At 44.0% G+C, this 20,078-nt stretch overlaps 1 protein-coding gene across 2 annotated transcripts in view; it reads right to left on the minus strand.

Annotated features, from left to right (window-relative positions):
• The window catches only part of arhgap35a (Rho GTPase activating protein 35a), a 57,413-nt gene that overhangs the window by 36,690 nt on the left and 645 nt on the right, over positions 1 to 20,078 (minus strand). Inside the window, exon 1 of one of the 2 annotated variants that reach the window (XM_053873424.1) lies at positions 10,303 to 20,069. The exons of the other annotated variant lie outside the window; for it this stretch is intronic. The gene's annotated coding sequence lies outside the window, so the exon portion shown is untranslated. Of the gene's footprint in view, positions 1 to 10,302; positions 20,070 to 20,078 lie in introns of those variants that run through there. 2 annotated transcript variants of the gene reach the window in all.

Below are 20,078 nucleotides of genomic sequence, written 5' to 3' on the forward strand. Positions count from 1 at the left end.
CCCTCCCTTTCTTCTTCTTTTTGTCAATCTCTCCAGCTTACTTTTCACTTCCTCTCTCGTCTCCATGGGGATTTGAGTAAAGGGAGGCGGCTATTCATTGTTTTGTTTTCCCTCTAGAAAGATAAAGAAAATATGTGTGAGCTGCTGATGCTCGCAGTGACCAAATGACCGAGAGGTTCACTGACAAAGGCAAATGCCCAGAAGGGACCAGATCTGGCCAGATTGGGGTGGAGTAAAAGTAAACAAATTAAAGCAGATTAAGAAGTCCTATGTCACACTTAAGACAGTGGTGAGAGAGAGAGAGCAAGCACACACTCCTTTTAGGAGCGATTTCATCACATATCTTTCATTTTATATATATATATTTATCAGCTACATAATTGTTGCGCGAACAAAACCACTTCTCAGTCTTCATTTATCAATATCCGACTAATAACCACACCACTCCCTTTGATATTAAGTGCTGACGTAGCCTCTGCGACGAACACCAACCCTGGAAGCCAACACGCCTGGCAGGCGTCACACCAACAACTCCGATGTTTCGGTTCACAAGTTGGGCTCTCGCACGAGCTGATGAAACCCACGGCAGACGCTGAATCAAACGGCTGGCACAATCAGGGGGCGCGTGATAAGGAATTAAGGTGGTGGAATAAAGGGAAACAGAAGGACGCGTGAGGCCAATTGAAGCGCGATCAGACTTTGTTTAGGTTGGCAAATATTGTCCCATTTTAAATAAATCCATCCCTTCTTCTCCTCCTCTAATAAATCCTATCCCTTCATCTTCCCATTAACTGACCTGTCAGACTGTCTGTTTGCTGGGCGGCTCAGCACAACGATGTGTTTACCTGCAGTTAGATTTCCATTTAGATCCCAGGCCAGGCGACAGAGGCAAGAGTTTGCCAAGTCTGCAATTCCTCAATAACATTTAGACTTAATGGCTATATAGCTGCTTAAGGTAGATTTATTCAAAGAGGGTCAAGAGTTCATCTAATCAGTTTTGACAGTCAACATTTCATTGTGTGTACAGCTGAGTGGTATCATTGATTAAATATTGCTCAAAAAAAAATGTTTTGGAACCAAGATACGGGATTTTAACTGAAACTGAATTTTAAACAATACGATACACAACAAAGTACTGTGTAACACGAAAGATTTCAGTTAACATGACAATATGATAAAAAAAATATATATATATATATATAAACGCTCTTGTTGTCATCCTCTTCCTGTATGGAGAAGCTCCTTCAAATTTCCACATCTCCTCGAAAGTGTCTGGTATGTGAAATATTCAAAAGACGAGCCGAAAAGCTGAAAACGAGGGGCGTTGCACTCATATGACTGCAACCACGACAGTAGCACCGCCCAAACGCATACCAGATTCATCGGCACATTCATCAAGCACTTTAGCTAGTTATTAGATGAAGAACATGTACACCAGCTGACGTATGGAACATGATGGCAATATTTTTATAATTATAATTTTTACACTACATTGGTTCTGAATAGAGGATGGTTTAGATTAAAAAAATCAAATTAACGATTGGTTATTAATTAATCTCGATGAATTGATTTTATTTTAGAATGATCAAATTTAACTTGACTCTCAGCACAGAGCCAAAACCTCAGGGTGGAACTGCTCCGTGTTGAGCAAACTGCAGCAGTGAGAGCGCAGAGCAACATTGTTTAGTTTGTGTCCTTTAAGTTCTTTAAACTTAAATTTTCCATCCATCAGCACAATCTCATCGCTCTGGTTTAGGGTTCTAGTTACACAGAATTTCATTTTAGGTCGAATTTCTTCCTGATTTTGTGAACATTGACAAATTATGTGAAAATAATTTCATATACAGCAGAAATCCATTTTTTTATGTAAGCATTCGACTCGATATTTTGTGCCTATACAAGAGTCAAGCATGACCCACCATATGAGGACATACACTGCTTTTTATATTCTTGACTCCATAATCACATCGGACAGGATGAGATGAGATAAGAAGAAATTCAGTTTGTCAGAGAACAGCACAGCACATGAAGGATCAAAGGAATACATGGCTATGACATGCCTGTGTACATTCATACTTAAGCCATTGAAAATATCTTTATATTTTTTGTATTAATAAGTGGCAGCATGATCCATGACTGTCTTAATTGGGCATGGAAACGTTCATGCCTCAACATGTTATAGTAAATGACAGTTAACATACAACTGGTTCCAGCCTCTCCACTGTACCAGACAAACTGGAAACCTCGCGAGCCAACACACGCACACACACACTCACCACTGTATGATGACTGTGTCTGGAGGCCAATTATTCAGCTTCTGCTTTGACTGCATTTTTTTTCCAGAGCACTGTTTTTCACACATCCACACTGGCACAGCGACTCATAATTATCCATGCAAATGAAAAGCACACAGCCATTTTATCTGATGCATGAGACGAGTGGCGGGTGCACAGGTGCGTGTAAAGACGACGCCTCGACAGCATGTTCACACATGTAAGGAATATTTAAACACCCTTTAAAATAGGGATTGTGGAAGCTGCGTTAAGACAAAACGCTGTCACACTATAGATGAGAGGCGGAACATGCAGCATAAGGCAGCTGGACCTGACTGGTGACAACACTCCCATTCATCACCGAGCCCCTGGAGACTGAGTCCCTCCACAGTGACAGCAGTCAGCGGAGCACCCGCACAGTTGTATCACAGAGAGGACGAACTCATAACACAACAGTCTATGTCAGCACCGTCCCCAATTAAATAGTGCTACTTGTGAGAGAGAGCGTGTGTGTGTGTGTGCGTGTGCGTCCGGGCGGGCGACCACACATATTATTCATTTTCATGCAAGCACACGAACGGAGAGTCTCTGGTCGGGAAGATAAGGGCATCTTTATTTCAGTTTCCTGCTGGTGTGTGTGTGCATGTGTGGCTTCACCCAATCAACTATTAAACAGCCCATGTCTTACGAGCAGGAAGAGAAACAAGTCGAAATCACAAGAAAATAAGGAAAAGGGTTTCTAGGACAAGGAAAAATATGATGAAGCAGGGAAGAGAAATCACAGAGGAATTTGAAAAAAGGCACTGAAAGAGGAAGTGCGGCTCAAGGGGGCTTATCATGGCCATATTTTTATTTTAGTAGACAACCTTGAATTTATCATAAAAAGGAATTCAGACGCACACGGCACAAGACAACACTGCAGATATGCTTTTTCATCCCCGAACACTCTTCTCAGAATTCATCCGCCCCATCAGCAATAACAAGCCAATACTGTCAACACTCAGAGGGATTTATTCCTTCGACAAGACTGCCTGCTTCCACAAAACATGCTTACAGGAGGAAGACATATATTTCCACACAAAAATGCCTGACAGACAGCAGGCCGGAAGACTGAAAACCTCTGTATTTTAGCAATACATTTCACATGTCATTATTATCTACCATAGTGAGAAGTCATCAGTCGAGGGAAGGTGACGATTCATAAGCAGTGTGTGACAGAAGATATCATCCCTGCAACTGTTCCAGTCAGGGGAGGCAGAATTAAACAAAAGAAATATACGTTTCCGACGTGATCAGAGTGTACAAATGGGATTTTTCATTTCACTGTACTTGCAGGTATCTATTAAGGCATTACAATTAAAATGCAAGCAAAACGTCAGAGAAAGAGTTATTCAGTTCAGAAGCATCTCCATTTTAACCTGTTTTGACCAACGCAAAATTGGAGTGAGGAAGGACAAAGATTTCAGTTTTTATCCTCATAAAAGATCTTTGTGCTGTTTACATTTAACTCCCAGGATCTTGTCATCATAGCAACATTCAGATTCTCCATAAAGTTGCAAGTGTGGTCCTCAAGATACTGGAGTCCTTATCTCTGAAACAAATGTCGAGAACATCAACATTGGTCACCATAGTCACATAAGTCTATTTATTTCAGCGATTCCTTTGCACGTCCCATTTCCTAGAGTATGCTTTCTAGATTCTGCTTGGTTTGACCAAAGCTAGTCACGTGATTGGCCGATGAAAAAATGTTTGTCAAATGTTGGGGAACCCAAAGGAAGCTATAGAACAGCACTCGCCTCTGTCAAGTAAGGCAATACACAACCAACCCAAAATGTTATGAAATACCTATTTAAGCGATCAAACATAATATCAAACAGTGAGGTCATAGAATAGCATAGGTATCTCTAAAACATTCTCCCCAGGGATTTTTCCCAGCATAGCTGCGTCTCCAATCGGGGATTTGGGCAGCGATGGGCCGGATTTTGACAAAGAGGAAAACAAAAGCAGAGTGCATTGTACATCCTTCACGGCCTTCCTTAAGATCCGACCTTAAAAGGCGGAGTCCTACTCGACTGACATGAGGGAGTCACCAACAGTCGCATATTTTGCTACATTATGACAAAAAAAGCTGAAAACTGCAGTATAAAGGGTCAAACACCCAGCGTAGGGAGCCCCTATGGTGCTAAAGCTCTGGGCAGGACCCTACCTGGGAATGAGGGAAAACACAGCATGAAGAGAGCTTCACTAGACGTCCACACACACAGGTTTTCAGAACAATAGCAGGCGACGGCAACAACTAAACAGGCATATTAATTGTGTTGCCACACACGGCTACTCCCACACCGTCAAGCAAATGAGGAGAAAGTTGGTCAGTGAATAGGAGGCGGCCTGCAGGTGCTGTGCCGGCGGAAGATAGGGCTTCTGTCCACCTCAGCATTTCTAAACACTCAGTTATCTTCCCTCTCCATTGGAGGAAAGGTCATTTCTTTTCCTCCTCTTTCCCGCTAAATCACTGTCTGCTCCTCATTTGAGCTCACACTTCCAGCTCCAGCCTCTTCTCCTGCCTCATTCATCTGCTCACCACCTCTGCTTTTATATACTTTCCCCTCAGCTTTCATCTTTTTTTCCTTTTCCACCCCACCCTTCACACCTACCCCCTCCTTCCTCGGCCAGCTTCTTGTCGTCTCCTCTCCTCTCGGTGGAACAGCCCATTCAGCAACAAAACAAATCTGCCTACAGCATCGCAGGCTGGCTAATCATGCAAGACCAGAATGCAGCAGCGCTCAGATACACTCAGCAGCACAATGACGCTGGACAGCGCCAAGACCAGGGCTGAGCGAAAAGGCTGTACCTGTGCGAGAGGATGCAGCAGGGACAGGGAAGGAGAAATTTAATGAGAGCATGGAGGAACAATTTGCAGCGGTGGGAATATCTTTACGATCATTTGGGGCTTCACCTTTAGAGGAACATTTCCATACTTTTGGTTGGACTGAAAGTATTTTAGCATAATCAGACGATTGGCAAAAACAAACACCTCAATTATTGGCATAACGCAGGCACAGCCGGAGAGTTTGAGCCCCTCATGAATATCAAGCTGGGCACAATATCTGACGAGATGTTGCAGCCATCTGAAACCCTTTTATCATTAGATATACAGCACATGAAACGTTGTTTAAGAGCCACTGCAAAAACGACTCAGCCAAAATCATCTTTCCAGCCCTCCATCCCTTCCTCGTTCAGATGTAATGGGTTGGAGAGAAGCAGGAACTTCTCACCAGGCATCCAGGAGCCATCAGGACGAGACGCCTGAACTTGCTCCCCAGATTTGCAGCCTCAAACAGCCAATTACATTCGTGATCATGCCCTTTCACTCACTAAATCTTGGGCACTTCCCACATGTGAGACCCCCCCCCCCAAAAAGATCACCAGGGAAAGGACCTCATCTCTGGCTCACATTTAGAAGAGAAAACTGAAAGTCCCTGCTTGATGGAGCAAATAACACCCTATCATCTGCAATAAAATGTAACCTCTACATCACCAGAGCAAAGACTCTGGAGAAGTTTGGTCCATAGAACCATGAACCATAACCTGTTGACACAAATTTAACTTCAGTAACATATAATACATCTGATTCTGAATATATTGCGTTTCTCTCTAGTGTTCCAACCTCAGCAACCATACAACAAGATAGCACTTTTGACCTTCCAGTCATCAATCGTGTTTAACACGACTGGTCTCAGCTTTAAAGCTGAAGAAAGTGCTTTGATCTGCATTGACAAAGCAGAGAGCAGAGTTTACTATGAAGCTCTCATCTCACTGTCCTGTCCTGTACCTGGACCAGTACATTGTGTAAGATTAATTTTCACCTCATGTGTCACAATGAGTCACACCAAAAAAACCACTACATTCTTTGATAAGAAAAAACAGTGTAAACAGAATCCGATATTAGTATCCTTTTAATTATTTAGGACTAATATTAGCACCATGCTTCAAAAAGTAAAAAAAGACCTTCAACGTGACTCATAACACTGGAGACAGTCTGGCTTTCCTCTACATCACATTCCCTTGTGATTGCATCAATTTTTAGGATTTTTCCAGATTAATTCTTGACATTTGTAGTTGTTAATCTAATACCGTGTTTCGACCACGAGTGAGGTAATGCTCGCTAACAGCAATGGCTGCAGATTTTACTCATATTTTGCATCCTTAAAACAGCAGCAGTACCAGCACGCCAAGTTAGGTGAACCAAAAATATCGTGGTTTGGGTTGGTTATTCTGGGGCGAATTTGACCCCGAAACTGAGTTTGACGTGTGGCTTGTATGAAAACCATTTTAAAAGATACAAAATCTTGAGCCACGTATCCATGCAGCGGCGAGGGGGGCATAGTGAGTCAGCGATTTCCAGACACCCCCTGTTTGCTTTACCTCATTTCCATTAACTATACACCAAACATGAGAGTATAAATGACTGCAGCAGGGTAATAAAATCAGAGTCCCCATGATCAAACCCACTTATGGTTAGCCACCACTTCCTCCACAACAGCAAAAGAGATTTGAACGGCTAGCATGTCAGCTCAGTGAGGAAAACAACTGCCGTTTGACTCCAGGGTAGATTCATAACAACCAAGCAGGTCCAGCAAGATGCAGAGATAGTGAAGATATGTAAACATGAAACAGCAACAACGTGGGGGCACATGAGGAGCCGGGACAAACCAGTTGTATTGTTAGCAAAAGTGAATTATTCATTCACCTTGTATGAATATTAATACTCACTATCAGGGCATAGATGTGAACAACGGTGAGGTAAGGGAAGGAACATTAGCTACAAATGTCCTACTTAAAGTTGCTGAAAGTCTGGAGGGAGTTAAGGAGTTAAAGCTACTGCAGCAAGCGAGAATAGCTTTTTTTTTTTTTAAACACAAAGTGTGTTATTGATTTGTGACCCAGCAAAGCAATATAATCTGGTTTGATAGACAGTTCAATCTATGCTGTTCAGTTAATTAAATGCATAAAGCATATAATTAATCACCAGAAGCCTGTACAAGCTTCAAACCTGCTACATTCTTCCCACGGCAGCTAATAACATTCACCAATAATGGAGTGCACACACACACAAAAAATAAATAAATATATATATTTTTTAAATCGATCCACAGGTTGACCTCTGACTTGCACCGATTCGATGGTAAATCAACGAGTAAAGAGACAAATGAGGGACTCACTACGCAAGAAATATGAGCCAAATCAAAAGCAAGGACAGTATCTTATCATCGCTGAGGCCTGTACTGATGAAAATGTCTTGATTGATCTCCATCAGTCTCATGACAGCTCAGAAAAAACCTTGGATCATATCCATCTTCATTACTTAATGTTAGGAAGACGCCAGTCGCTGCACAAGCAGGTACATCTGCTGTTATTATGCACATTTGGTGTCCACTTTTTAATCAGAGCGTGTGTGTTTTAAAGAAAAAAGGCAGCACAAAACTGGCTGCAAAATAGCAAAGCGTTGTCAACAAGTGAAACACAATCAGGCCAGCGAGGAAAATAATCTGGGCAAGATTTTCCGCCCTCTGTTCTTAATCTGGATGAAATGACTGAGATGAGTTAAAATGATTTATTTGCACTTTAAAAAACGTGCTGAATTGATCCAGACGGAGCCACAAAAAGCAGCTGGATGGTTTCTTCGCGTGGCCTTTAACAACTTGGTGACACCACAGTAAAAACTGTGGACATTTCTGGGCTCTGTTGCGTAAGCAAGTCCAAACAGATCCAGATATCATTGCGGGAGGAGATAAGTGTGGCGGACAGAAGGGCAGAATGTGCCGCGAAGAGACTGGAGTGTGATGTTCAGCAAAGAGGGGTGAGGCTACCAGACTGAGAGGCGCAAGTGATGATGGCACGGTGAGGAAGAGAGTGTGATGGTAAAAAGGGATTTGAGTCTTTTAACTTCATTAGTTCCGCCTCAGTCTGGGGTCTGTAGATTACGTCTAATTAAGCAGCTTAACATGGCTTAAAAAGCACCACACAGAACGCACAAGAGTCTTATCTGTCAACCTGCTCAAACGATTCTCCTCTTCTCTCTTTCTTCCGGTTAGGCTAACATGAAATCCCTTTGCATGGCCTTTATGCTGGAGAGATTAGAGCTCTGACACCGGTGAGGGCTGGATAGCGAGCAGCATGTTGGGAGAGGAGCGAGCATGTGTGATGAGCGGCGGGGAGGCAGATGCTTTCTTTCAGGCTGCAGGGAAGAGGAGTCGATATAGAAGGGTGGGGCTGACCAAACACTTCTGTCACTCTGCAGAGCAGCGTTACGCGGCCGGGATTAGGCGCTGCAATCTGGTCATTAAGAGATCGGCAAAGTGTGTTTATGCCCACTTTAACATGCAGGTTACACTCAGATTTCAAAGCTAAGCTGATTTCTCCAATGCTCTGTTAGTAAGAGAAGGCCGGCATCACGTTAGAGGATTTGAAAGCTAACCAACCCGTGAGGCAAAGCTTCGAGGGAAAGTGACCTGGGAATGAATGTTAAACAGAGCTGTGCATTCTTAGAGATTCTGCATTCACTTCCCTTTCAACCACTAAATATTCTAACTGACTGACTCAAATGAAATAAAAGCTTATTATGGCAGAATCTTTTATCCGATTAATGCTTCCAGCTCGGTCCAGCTGGTAGTCGATCCACACAAGTGACCCACAGTCTGACAGATGACCTATCCAGTCTGGCTTGGCAACATCGCATTATGCAGTCAAGGGCAGGTAAACTCAAACATTTCAAACCACCTCAGGCAAGATCAAAGATTAAAATAATATTAGGCAAAACAAGTACTAGATTTGCAAAACAATACAACCAAAAGCCTGAGCAACTGTCTTCTTGGTTCTGAAACATCGCCATTAGATGCACCACAAATAAATCTGTAGTTACTGGATGGGCAGTATCATCACCAGTACCATTGGAGCAAGTGATGCAAACATGCCTGATCGTACGCAGGGTCGACAACATTGTGTTGCAACCACACGCTGAACATCTCTGCCCTGGCATGTCACGGTAGCCAATAGGGAAGCAGGGCGGTGTGTGACTCAGTTGCTGCCATATGCAAACATGCGGTTGTAAAGTTGGCAGTTTTATGTGTGCTGGGAGGGGGAGTAAGTGCTCTAACAAGATGTAGAGGTCAACGGGAGTTTGGCTACGCTCAGCTTTACATGCCACGCAACATTCCCCACCTCAGACTCTTTCAGTTGGGACAGGTTTTACAACACTGGCCTTCTATTGTCAAGTCACAGGTAATGATGAGCAGAGTGACCTTCTGCTGGAGAGTATGGAAAACGAAGCAGTAAAAGAAGAAGAGAAAACACTCCACAGTACACGCCTCAGAACAAGTCCTGCCACATGTTTCGCTTCATCAATGCAGAATTTCTTTAAATTGTAAACTACAAATCAACCAGTCAAGCGCTGGTCAAATAGAGAAAAGTTGAGTGAAGTATTGACTCACAGTTTTGATGTAGTGGAGAGTACGGAGCGTAGGACCACAGCTATCTGATGGAAGGGATTTGTCCTTCCCTGGAACAGTAATTTGCTAAAGCCATTCTGCAGACGACCATCAGTAGAGATTTGACGGCAGATAAGCGACAAAGCTGGACCCTTAACTTTCTCTCCAGCCAATCAGCACTAAGTGTGCGGACATGTTTGTGAGTGAACAGCACAAATGACAAATCTTTCAGGATCAATTCAGTCAGACTACATATTACGGACCACCTTCACAGCATTATCAGACACTCTAAAACAAGTACAAGCATTTATCGCAAGAACTTGGCAAATATAGAGAGACAGTTAGGGAAAAAAATAAACACAATAAAAACCTCAAATATATAGGATGAAAAAACACCAAGAGAAAAACACAGATGTTATTCATTTTAAGTGTCAGAAGGATTTGCTGAGGAAGATGTTGAAAAATACTGCTGAATCAAAGTTTTCACAGAAAAAATGAGCAGCTTACAAACGGCCCTCAGATAAGAATGTGAGCACACTTACATGCGAGTGGTTCTTGGCTACTAACGCTGGACCATCAACATCCCGTGTCTCCCACTTTAGCACTGACACATGAAAAAACAAACACGGCAGAAAGACAGCAAGCTGTTCCTTCCCTTGCTCTGCCATCGCGGCTTCCTGCCCTTGCTTCAAAGCTGGTACCCTAAATCAGAGGGTCCCTCAAGAATCCCCGGCCCCCTCCATCCCCAGAGCAGACGGCTGACATCACCCGCCATGTCTCTTGTCAACTCTGACCTCCAAAAGGGACAGGCTGAGGGGTCGGAGAGGGGTGGGGGATGAGAACACTCGAGTTGCACCATTTCCAAGAATTTGATCCAACTCTGACAAACACAGAGACGCGGGGAAAAACAGAGGATGCGTCAACATAGTTGCGAAGCAAAAACAGAGAGTTGGCAACTGTCTGACGTCACACTTCCTCACGTGGCCCACGTCGAGCTGGGGGTTCAAGGGCATGTTGTTGCGGTCACTCAACCAATCCGCACACAAACAAGACGCTCTCAGACGTCAAAACAGCATGACCTTAATGGCTGGCCACGGCAAGGGCAGAGCTGAAGACAGTATTACCACCAGTATGCAGTATAATATATGTTGTCAGGTTTTGTTTGGAGAAGTATCATCGACAATCTTTGGTGATGGTGGTGAGAAGCAAGTGAGACTCATCAGAGACATGTTTAGTTGGTGGCTGTAATTTTGTTATGCAAGTTTGGATATGAGTTTCACACACATGACAATGCATGTTTTCCAGTGCTTGTAAAGTTTTATGGCAAAACTTTGGATAGTGACTGCACTACATTACGGTTTGATTTGAAAATGTTCAGAGGCAACAAAGTGTGAATTGATATTCACAAACTGTGTGAGTAACAAAAAAGAAGAAGAAGAGTGTCTGAGGCCCCGCTTTCATTCATCCGATCTATGTAAGTGTTCAATCTGTTCAACTACGCTTTATAGCGTGAAAATGAGGGTTGCAGGGTTTTGATATGCTAAAGTACATCAATAAACCCGACACAGAGCCTTATTGTAGTTGCATCTACAACGTCTTTCAGCATTTCTCATCAATGGTTGTCACACCAATGCTCTGCATGTCCTCCTTCACCACATCCATGAACCTCACCCGTAGTTAGAGCTGGGTGACTCGGCACACAAAGAATAACATGAACCTCTCTGTTGGGTGGGAGTGGGGGTTGGGGGAGTTTGGCGTGTCCCAATCAATAAACAGGGCCAATAATCGGAATAGAACAGGCATTTTCCATGATAATTAATCAAAGGATTAATCGCTCAGATAGTCTTCTTCTTCTTCACCTTAGGGCATTCTGCTGTCCAACACTGTCTTTCATATGTCCAAATCATCTGAACTCCGTAACCCGGTCGCCAACCAAAGTGTCCAGCTTGTTAATATTTTACTGACCCTTAAGTTGCATATCTGATCCCCAGCTGCAGGTGGTAATAGGTGTGGCAACTTAACAGTAAATTACGAAGAGCATATGACTGATACGAAATGATAAAGGACAATCACGGTCTTCTTAGAAAGCTCGCCATGCTGAAGATATTTCAGCACATGTAGACTTAAAAAGAGAGAAAGAAGGTGCATAACTTACATGATGTGAAGTTTAACATTTTTGAGGGGGTTATTTTTATGACCAACGTTGGTGTTTGTGTGCCAATATATCACAGAAAGTCTGCGGCTCACAAGATGACGCAACTGTGGGTAATCTTGTTTTCACACACTCCCAGCATCTCCTGTCTGATGAATACTTTTCCCTTCTTTCGCACCTTAAAACGCTGGGACCATGGAATATCCACAGAAGGAAAATCACTCGGAAAAGCAAGGATTCTATTATTCTGTTCCTCGCAGGCGAAATGCTAATTTCGTTTTTCAGGGACGAGCGAAAAAGTGTTTGACAACTTTCTCAATTGTTTCAAGCGATGAGTTATTGGTTCATCCGCGTCGACGATCAACGACCGCGAGCAAAAAATAAATAAACAAAAAACCCAACGACTAATTAGCGCAATCACTGTGTGATGAAAACTCCGCGAGTCATCAGTGATTAATTGCTGTTTTGGAGGAACTGCCTGACAGAAAATACAAGGAAGGGAGGCGATATCGGACAGAGACAGGTTGAGAGTGAGCAAATTTGAAGTCCTGGTGATTGATAGTGTGTCCGTCTCTGTGTTATGAAGAGAGAAAATATCATGTATTACCATTTCAATAACTCAGGGTGGATTACAATTACTCAGCTTTCTCCCTCACAGTCAACATTATCTGACCCTCTTTAAATCAATAGAACGGCGAAAAAGTAGCTGCATAAAAATAAACTTTTCAATAACACTTTCTGCAGATCTTTCTCTCCGGCGGTTGGGTGGACTTGAGCCACAACAGAAGGATTCTTCATGACCTTCTGCCTCCATGGGCACAACAAAGGTCTGCAGTTTGATTATGTGCTGTGCGACATTCCCCACGGTCGATCCACGGCTGCTGTCACACGTCAGCGTGACAACACTATCGCAGAACTAGCGACAAAAACATCTGACTAATGTGTTTTCAGCAGGGAGTTCAAATCTAAGTAACAAAGCCACAATGAGGAATGCAGTAAGATGGTGGATCCTCAGGAGCAGCTGCAACAGGAAATGAACTCTGACATAAGAGCTATGGACTTTTGGGGGCCCCACTGCATCCTGGGAAATTACGCAGACTGAGAAGAAAAATGACCCATGACAACCTTGTGGAAAGCCAACTCTGGGTAACAGCTATTTACATTAGGAACGTGATGCACTGATGTGTATTTTTCTGTTTCAACGCTCAGATTATTAAGGAACGGAGCGGAGCCTGACTGGAAGTGTGTTTCTTCAGATTGAAGAAAGTTGTCAGGGGATGTATATGTGTGACGGTAAAACTCATCTCTCCTTATATTCCGACGCCGGTCGCCACTGTTTTATGGCCGTTTTCCTGGCTGCGAGACAATTGTATGGACATCATTAGCTAAGTGGTGGCTGGATGACAAGCCGCGACGCTGCGATCGATAACAGCAGGCACGGCCGTGCGCAAGCCCGAGCACTGCTTACTCATCAGCCCAGGAACTACCATGCGCTCTGGCCAGAAGCTGGGAATGGACCAGATAAGCGATGTGGAGGTGTCAGGGGCCCGCTGCTCGCGATAACTAATGGCTATGAACAGCCACCTTATCTTTGCACCTTAAAGAGAATATGATGCGTACTGTCACACGGCCGCTCAACTACCAGAGCCCCAGCGACAGTTATGTTAGGTAGGTGAGAAGGTCGAGTTGTACATTACCAAGCGCCTTCCACATTAATGTGAATATAAATCACCTGCTTTATTTATCGGCACCGCAATTCCACTTCTCTGCAATAGAAAGGCCAGTGGTGAGACAAAATATTAGCACTGCAGATCGGAGTGTTATTTTATGGCGCGGAAAGTTTAGAGCATATTTCTTTTCTCTCATTTATTTCTCACTTCGTCTGGAATCCAAAGATGCCTCCAGGGCAGTCACTATGGTGTGTTGTGTTTTAATTAGTAGGCATGAAAAGACGAGTGATTATGAAGCGGCAAAAAAGAAAAAGGCAGGTGTTGCTATCCGTGTTAATTCCCTATTCCAGTCGGAGGACTCAACTGAAACACAACAGTAAACATTACTCGTGCCTCTAAGACGGGTTGTTATACTGCAAACATTTTAAATAGAGTCCAAGTTGAGGGCAAAAAAAAAGGAGAAGAACTAGTCTATAAGCCGCGGGTGCGGCTGTGCCCTCTATACACAACTTTTACTGATGAAAACAAACTCAGATGCTCAGTGCAGTCTCAAGTGTACATTATACCGCAAATATAATTGGACTCATCACATCAGACCGATGGAATCGCATGCTTTCTAACAACATGAATGCATTCAATGTGGTATTTTTGCCCGTCCCTCACATTCAGCAATGCCTGTAGCTGAACCAGCTGTGGAGGCGGAGCCCCTGGAGCACTCAAGCAATGGCAGAAAGAGAGTGGCGTAATACACTCTCAATTTTAGCATGAAGCACTCTAGAACAGTCTGCCAGAGTAGATCGTGCACCGCCACCTTTCAGTCTCTGCTCAGAACTTTTTGCATTTCCTTAGTTCTTTCTCGCTGAAAGCCTAGTTGTCCACCTTCGAGCAAGTGAAATTACTCTTTGCTATTTTGCCTGTTGAGCACATTGTGAGCATCGTTCTAAAAAGGCTACATAAATGTTTTATCATTATTTATTATTGTGGCCGCTCATTTCCTCCACTTGCAAAAACAAATTCATGTTGAAATACAAGGCTAGAGCACTTTGCAAGTCATGATATTGACATGCATTACTGGGAAGCTTGGTGCTCTTGTGGGCCCGGCAAAATAACCAGGAGGGTCAGATTTGGCCCCTGGTCCTTGAGTTCGACACATGCTTTAGAAACCACATCTGTAATTGTGTCCTTTTTGCATATTACAATGATTCATTTTGTGGCTACCAACTTAGTTTCCACCGACGTTCACAAGGCAACAATTTTCTAGCCTCAAACTGCTCTGATTTAACAGTCCATCCTCCCACTGTCGAGTTGACTCAACCCCCCAATCAAACCACAGCATTTCAGTCTAGACTCGATCTGGGTTGCCTGCCACTGACATGGGACCAGCCTTCAACAAGCTAGGCAAACTGAATTCCACCATTCATATAAATTCATAAAAAAAATGAACATTTTTCCACAGTCTTGACTCAATCGGCGTGTAACTTTCCTGCCTCTGCTCGGACACGAGGCAGAGGGGCAGCTTGATCGTCATCAACATCCCAGCTCGCTCGCATTAGACATCATGATGCTCAAGTGTTGAGGCGCATGAGTTACAAGCCTTCACATGCTTGGCGGTTCTGCAAAGCCACAACCACAGAGAGACAGTAAAAGCCTTCATTGGTAATCCAATGACTATATTTAAATATCATCACAACTTCCCTTCCCCATGGTTTAATTGTCAACTTTGAAAATGCTGAAAGACATTCCGTATTAAGTTTCACAAAGCAAACCAGTCATTATAGATTATTCAGCCGAGAATATGATGATGGCACTTCAAAGAATTAGCAAAACGGTGAAGTGCGAGCGGCTTTGAAAATCATGCAACTCAAAGACATCGTGGGCAATCGAACGTTTTCTGCTACACTATGGAGCAATAAAGTGACTATTACAGGTGCTTCAAATTGAATTCATACTTTTATTTATGATTAATAAAAAAAACACGTCTCCCACTACAAAGGACACCGATAATCCTGTGGCTTGTTCATACATGACCTCAGTCTAGAACGGTGGTAGGAAAATATGACCCTTGCTTCAGACAATGACTACTGTACTAGTGTTATTACCATAGAAAACTGGCTCAAAGGAGCTCAAAAGGTGTGGCTCCTTTATACAGACACAAACAAATAAATAAATAGACAATTTCATCCAAAATAAATGACATCAGCAAGTTAATATTTCGCGGCCGACCACGAGCAGGCAGGAGAACGCATGGGGCGTGTGAAATCTTTTTCCCACCAGCTCGCAGGCCTGCATGCTGGTGAAGGCTCTGTGACACTACAGCCGTAGAATTTCAATGAATTGAACTCGTCAACATTTCACTGGCAGCGTCTCAATCATAACATCTCATCTAGGGACATGCTGAGTCATGGAATTTAACTGCAAGCAACGGCCGTGCAGTGGAGCCGCTCGCGCCCGCCTGCCATTGGCTGGTTCCTGAGCTGAAAGGGTGCATACCAGAAACACAGCCTGAAGCCGAAACTAAAAGCAGTTTACTGGTTCTTGTTTATTACTCTGCTCCCTCAAGTCCTTTTCCGACTACTGACAAGCTACTTTGTGGCGTGGCTCTTTCACTGCTCCTAGTTTCACTGCCTTCTTTGTTGCCTCTCACACACCACCAGAGCCTGTTGCCCCTGTCCCTCTGTTGTGTAATTGTATCTCGAACGGCGACGCAAAGCCGCTCACATCCAGAGGTCACCATTCCTCTGCGGTTTACATGCATGGTCACTGACGGATGTTTTCACCCTCCGCCGTTTAGACCAATTAAAGCCGACAATTAAAAAATGAGAAATGATTACAAATCCATTTGTCTGTTTGGATTCAGCCGCTGACGTTTTCAATGAGACGTGGCAGCATTTAAGGTCACGACATAATTCGTCCATTCAGACGGCGAAACAGCATAAAGGCAAAGCACAGAGGCCTTTCTATCTGTAATGAACAACAGTGGTGAGCGAGCGGGATCTCGGTTCAGCTGAGGCAGACACACTTTATAATGGAAATTCAGATACAATCATCCCAGAATGCACTTCTCCCTGCCTAATAATCAGCCACCAGAACAAGGCAGCCATTGAGAGGGGAGCTACTGTAATCTGGTCCACCAAACTCCAAAGCAGCCGGCTATAATTAGCTCCTTTCTCCATCAAACACAGGGTTTACACTCACTTACAAGTGACCTCCTTTACATGAGGGGTAGCGTTTGCCAGTGGGCAGGTGGGAGGCTGAGCTTCTGCTGCAGAAGAAGGTGTCGGGCAGCAAAAAGTTAGACGTCTGCAGTAGGGATGGTGATAACTTATCGTACACGATGTACCGCCAAGAACAATCTCCACGGTGACAATTCTGCATCTCACAATAAATTTGATAAACACATGACACACTCGCTGCATTGGACCTGCATACATGAACATGATGAAACTACGACAGCCGCCACGCTCTCCAGCTCCGCTGCGTTTGACAGCTGACGCCAGCATTTGACAGTTGTGGAGAGTGTGGTGGACTTTGGTTCACAATCATAGTTTTAAACTTATTTTTAATCCAGGGAACCTTTGATCATGACACTGGTTGACTCTGAGTCTCTGGATCCCTGTTGATTTTATGAGATGGAGTGGTCCTCATAGGTTCTCTGACGCACTCGTCTGTCTTGGTTCACATCAACACATGCAGGTCTCTCGCTGCGCTGGTGAAAATAGTTGGATATTGGACGGAGCTCTGCTCCGGTATTGGCGGCAGCGTCCTCTTCCGCGTCCCCATTAGGGTTCAGTGATCGTGGACACACTCTCACAGGTAGCGCTAATGCTAGGAGCTGCCATCAGTTAGGGACCATCAACAAATTCTAGAAGTATTAGTGAAATCTTCAATAAGGCAATGGAAAACAACCATTTTGGGAGAGCGAATCGTGAAACTGTTTTTCATCACACAAGACAAAGAACTGACACTTTGTATTGTGATTTGGAGAACAAAATATGACTAAATGATCATTTCTTCACATGATTTCTAATATTTCTTCGATAACATCTAGGAAATGTGTCCAGACTGGTCCATAGTTCGAGTCACCTGTTCAGGGACATGAGATACAGCAGACAGACAGCTCAATTAAACCCCTAAATAAAGCTGGCAAAGCAGTGTGTCAGACACCAGCGGCTTCTACCAGAGACGTGAAACACTGAATTTCTCATCTCTACGCTTAGTTCACTAGTCAAGTGAAGGGTCCACTTCCCTGATGCAACAGCCCACAGTCAGATCTCTGCCCTACTTCCTGATGAATGAAACGTGCTCTCCGCTAATCCCAGCAACATGTTCCAACACCAGGACTCACAACATGATCTGGGCGCCCACAGGCTGGCTGGGGAGAGGCGAGCCAGTCTGCCGGCAGTGGGCAAATGGCACGGCGATTAGAGGAAGACGAGCCTTCCTGGGGAGGTGTGACCGCGCTGCAAAGGGCCCAATCAAGACCAGAAGAGAAGTGCTGACAGCTGCTAATTCATTTACCTGGGAGCAGAGACTGTCTCTCAGCCAGGAACTCGTGTTTGAGTGTTAACATGGAAGCTGGCACCGCAGTGAGCCGATGATAAAACCAGGAACTGATGAAAAAAACATACTCACGGGGTATGTTTCAGTCAAGTCACGACAACCAACTGTCTTGACAGTAAATGAGAAGGGTGAAGCGGAGATGACTGGAGTACAGAGGTGGGCAGTTAGATTTCCTCAAGGGCCACATTATGAACTGTTGAGAGGGGCCATCATGGCAAAAGAAAGGCGGCGATGACTGCGAAACGTGACGGAAAAAAATCTTAAGTAATGAGGACAAAGGGAACTATATAAGCTTCAACTGAAGCAAGGGTATTAAATAATTTTATATGTATTTTAGTTGAATAGAAATCATCATAAAACTATGGAACAGACATCGAAGATGAAAAGGCAATTTTTTTTTTCATCAAACTTTGAAGAAAATACTAAGATGACAAAAGAAAAGAAGAAACAAAAATTAAGTCAGGAATGTGTTGTATTTACTGTTACTGGCTAAAAAGGGGCTGAAAAAATGACAGAAAATGACAAGTTATCAGTTGTTTAGTTTTGGTCTGACCTCATGAGGACCGCAAAAACACAGGCAATGGGCCACATATGGCCCCCAGACCGCACTTTGCCCTGGTCTGCTGTAGTAGAACAGTGCAGCTACCGCTGCACTTTAACACTATTAAGAAGCAGATCTCATGAGATTTCTTTAGACACTGGATACTATGAATTGAGAATTCAGTGTTGAAATATTTAATGCTCTAAATTCTACAGAAAAAAAAACTGATGTCTGATGAGACCGATTTGGCTTCGGCAGTGAGGATTTCGGAAACTATTGTACGCAACACTGATGGAGCTGATGGAGAGGAGGAGCATCAGCTCGCACCATCTCAGTGATGATGGAGGACCTTCAGTCAGCGATTCACGACCCCCTGGATCAGGACACAATGCGACCAATGCTCATGCCAACAGCTGCGACAGCGTCAAGCCTGCAAGAGTTTCTACTGCACTAGAGAATGAAATGAAACACATGTAACATGCTGGATCAATAGGACGTGTCTCACCTCACAACAGACTCAAAAGAAATTTGACTATTCTGTCTGCAGTCATTACACAAGTGCACACCACTTTCACTCAGCCACAATTTGTCTCCCAGATCAGATGACTTCAACGTGTGTCAGTCGCTCTGTCAGTCACTCATGAGGTCATCTGAAAGGATCTGACCATCATCCCAGCAGTGACACAGCAACAGTGACTGAAACCATGGCACCTTTAAGTTCCCCCCCTGACATTTGTCCGTCTCTGACTCTCTTTCAGCAGCCAATCCAGAAATCAATAAGGTGGGTCCAAAGACCTCCTGCAGGCAGGACACTCAGAAGTCCAGCAGCCTGACTGATAAAGAAAGGGAGTGGCTGCCGGGATGACCACTCTGCTGTGGGAGTGGTGTCAAGCTCTGACACATCTGCGACCAGTTCTGGAGCAAAAATAGATGCATGACGATGACACTTGTCATCCGCGTCCTCTTATTAACCAGCAGGTAGGATTCCATCACTCGTAAACAAAAGGCAGGAACCTGACACATTATTCAGGGGTGCTTTCTGAGAGGAAGACTGGAAGATCCACGCACCATTCCGACTGGTTTAGCAGTAGAAAGTCTTCATTGTTCGTAAATGTAGGGCAAACTGGGGAGTTTCTCCAGGCCTGACAGGACCATGAGGGGCGGTGAATGTTTGAGGAGTCCCCAACTTCTGGTTCGAAACACGAACGAGGGGCCACTAAACCCTGCGAATCGTTCAACTTTATCATCCCGACTATATTATCACTATTACGGGCGTAAAACTGCAAGCGCCCCAGAGGGCTACGAGGGTGGACACCCATGCTGCAACGAGGGGATGAAGTGGAGCATGTAAACGCCTCGAATGCCTTTTAAATCAACAGAATTGTGATTTTAGCA

The sequence above is a fragment of the Synchiropus splendidus genome, chromosome 8 (assembly GCF_027744825.2).
Source record: "Synchiropus splendidus isolate RoL2022-P1 chromosome 8, RoL_Sspl_1.0, whole genome shotgun sequence".
Lineage (NCBI taxonomy): Eukaryota > Metazoa > Chordata > Actinopteri > Syngnathiformes > Callionymidae > Synchiropus > Synchiropus splendidus.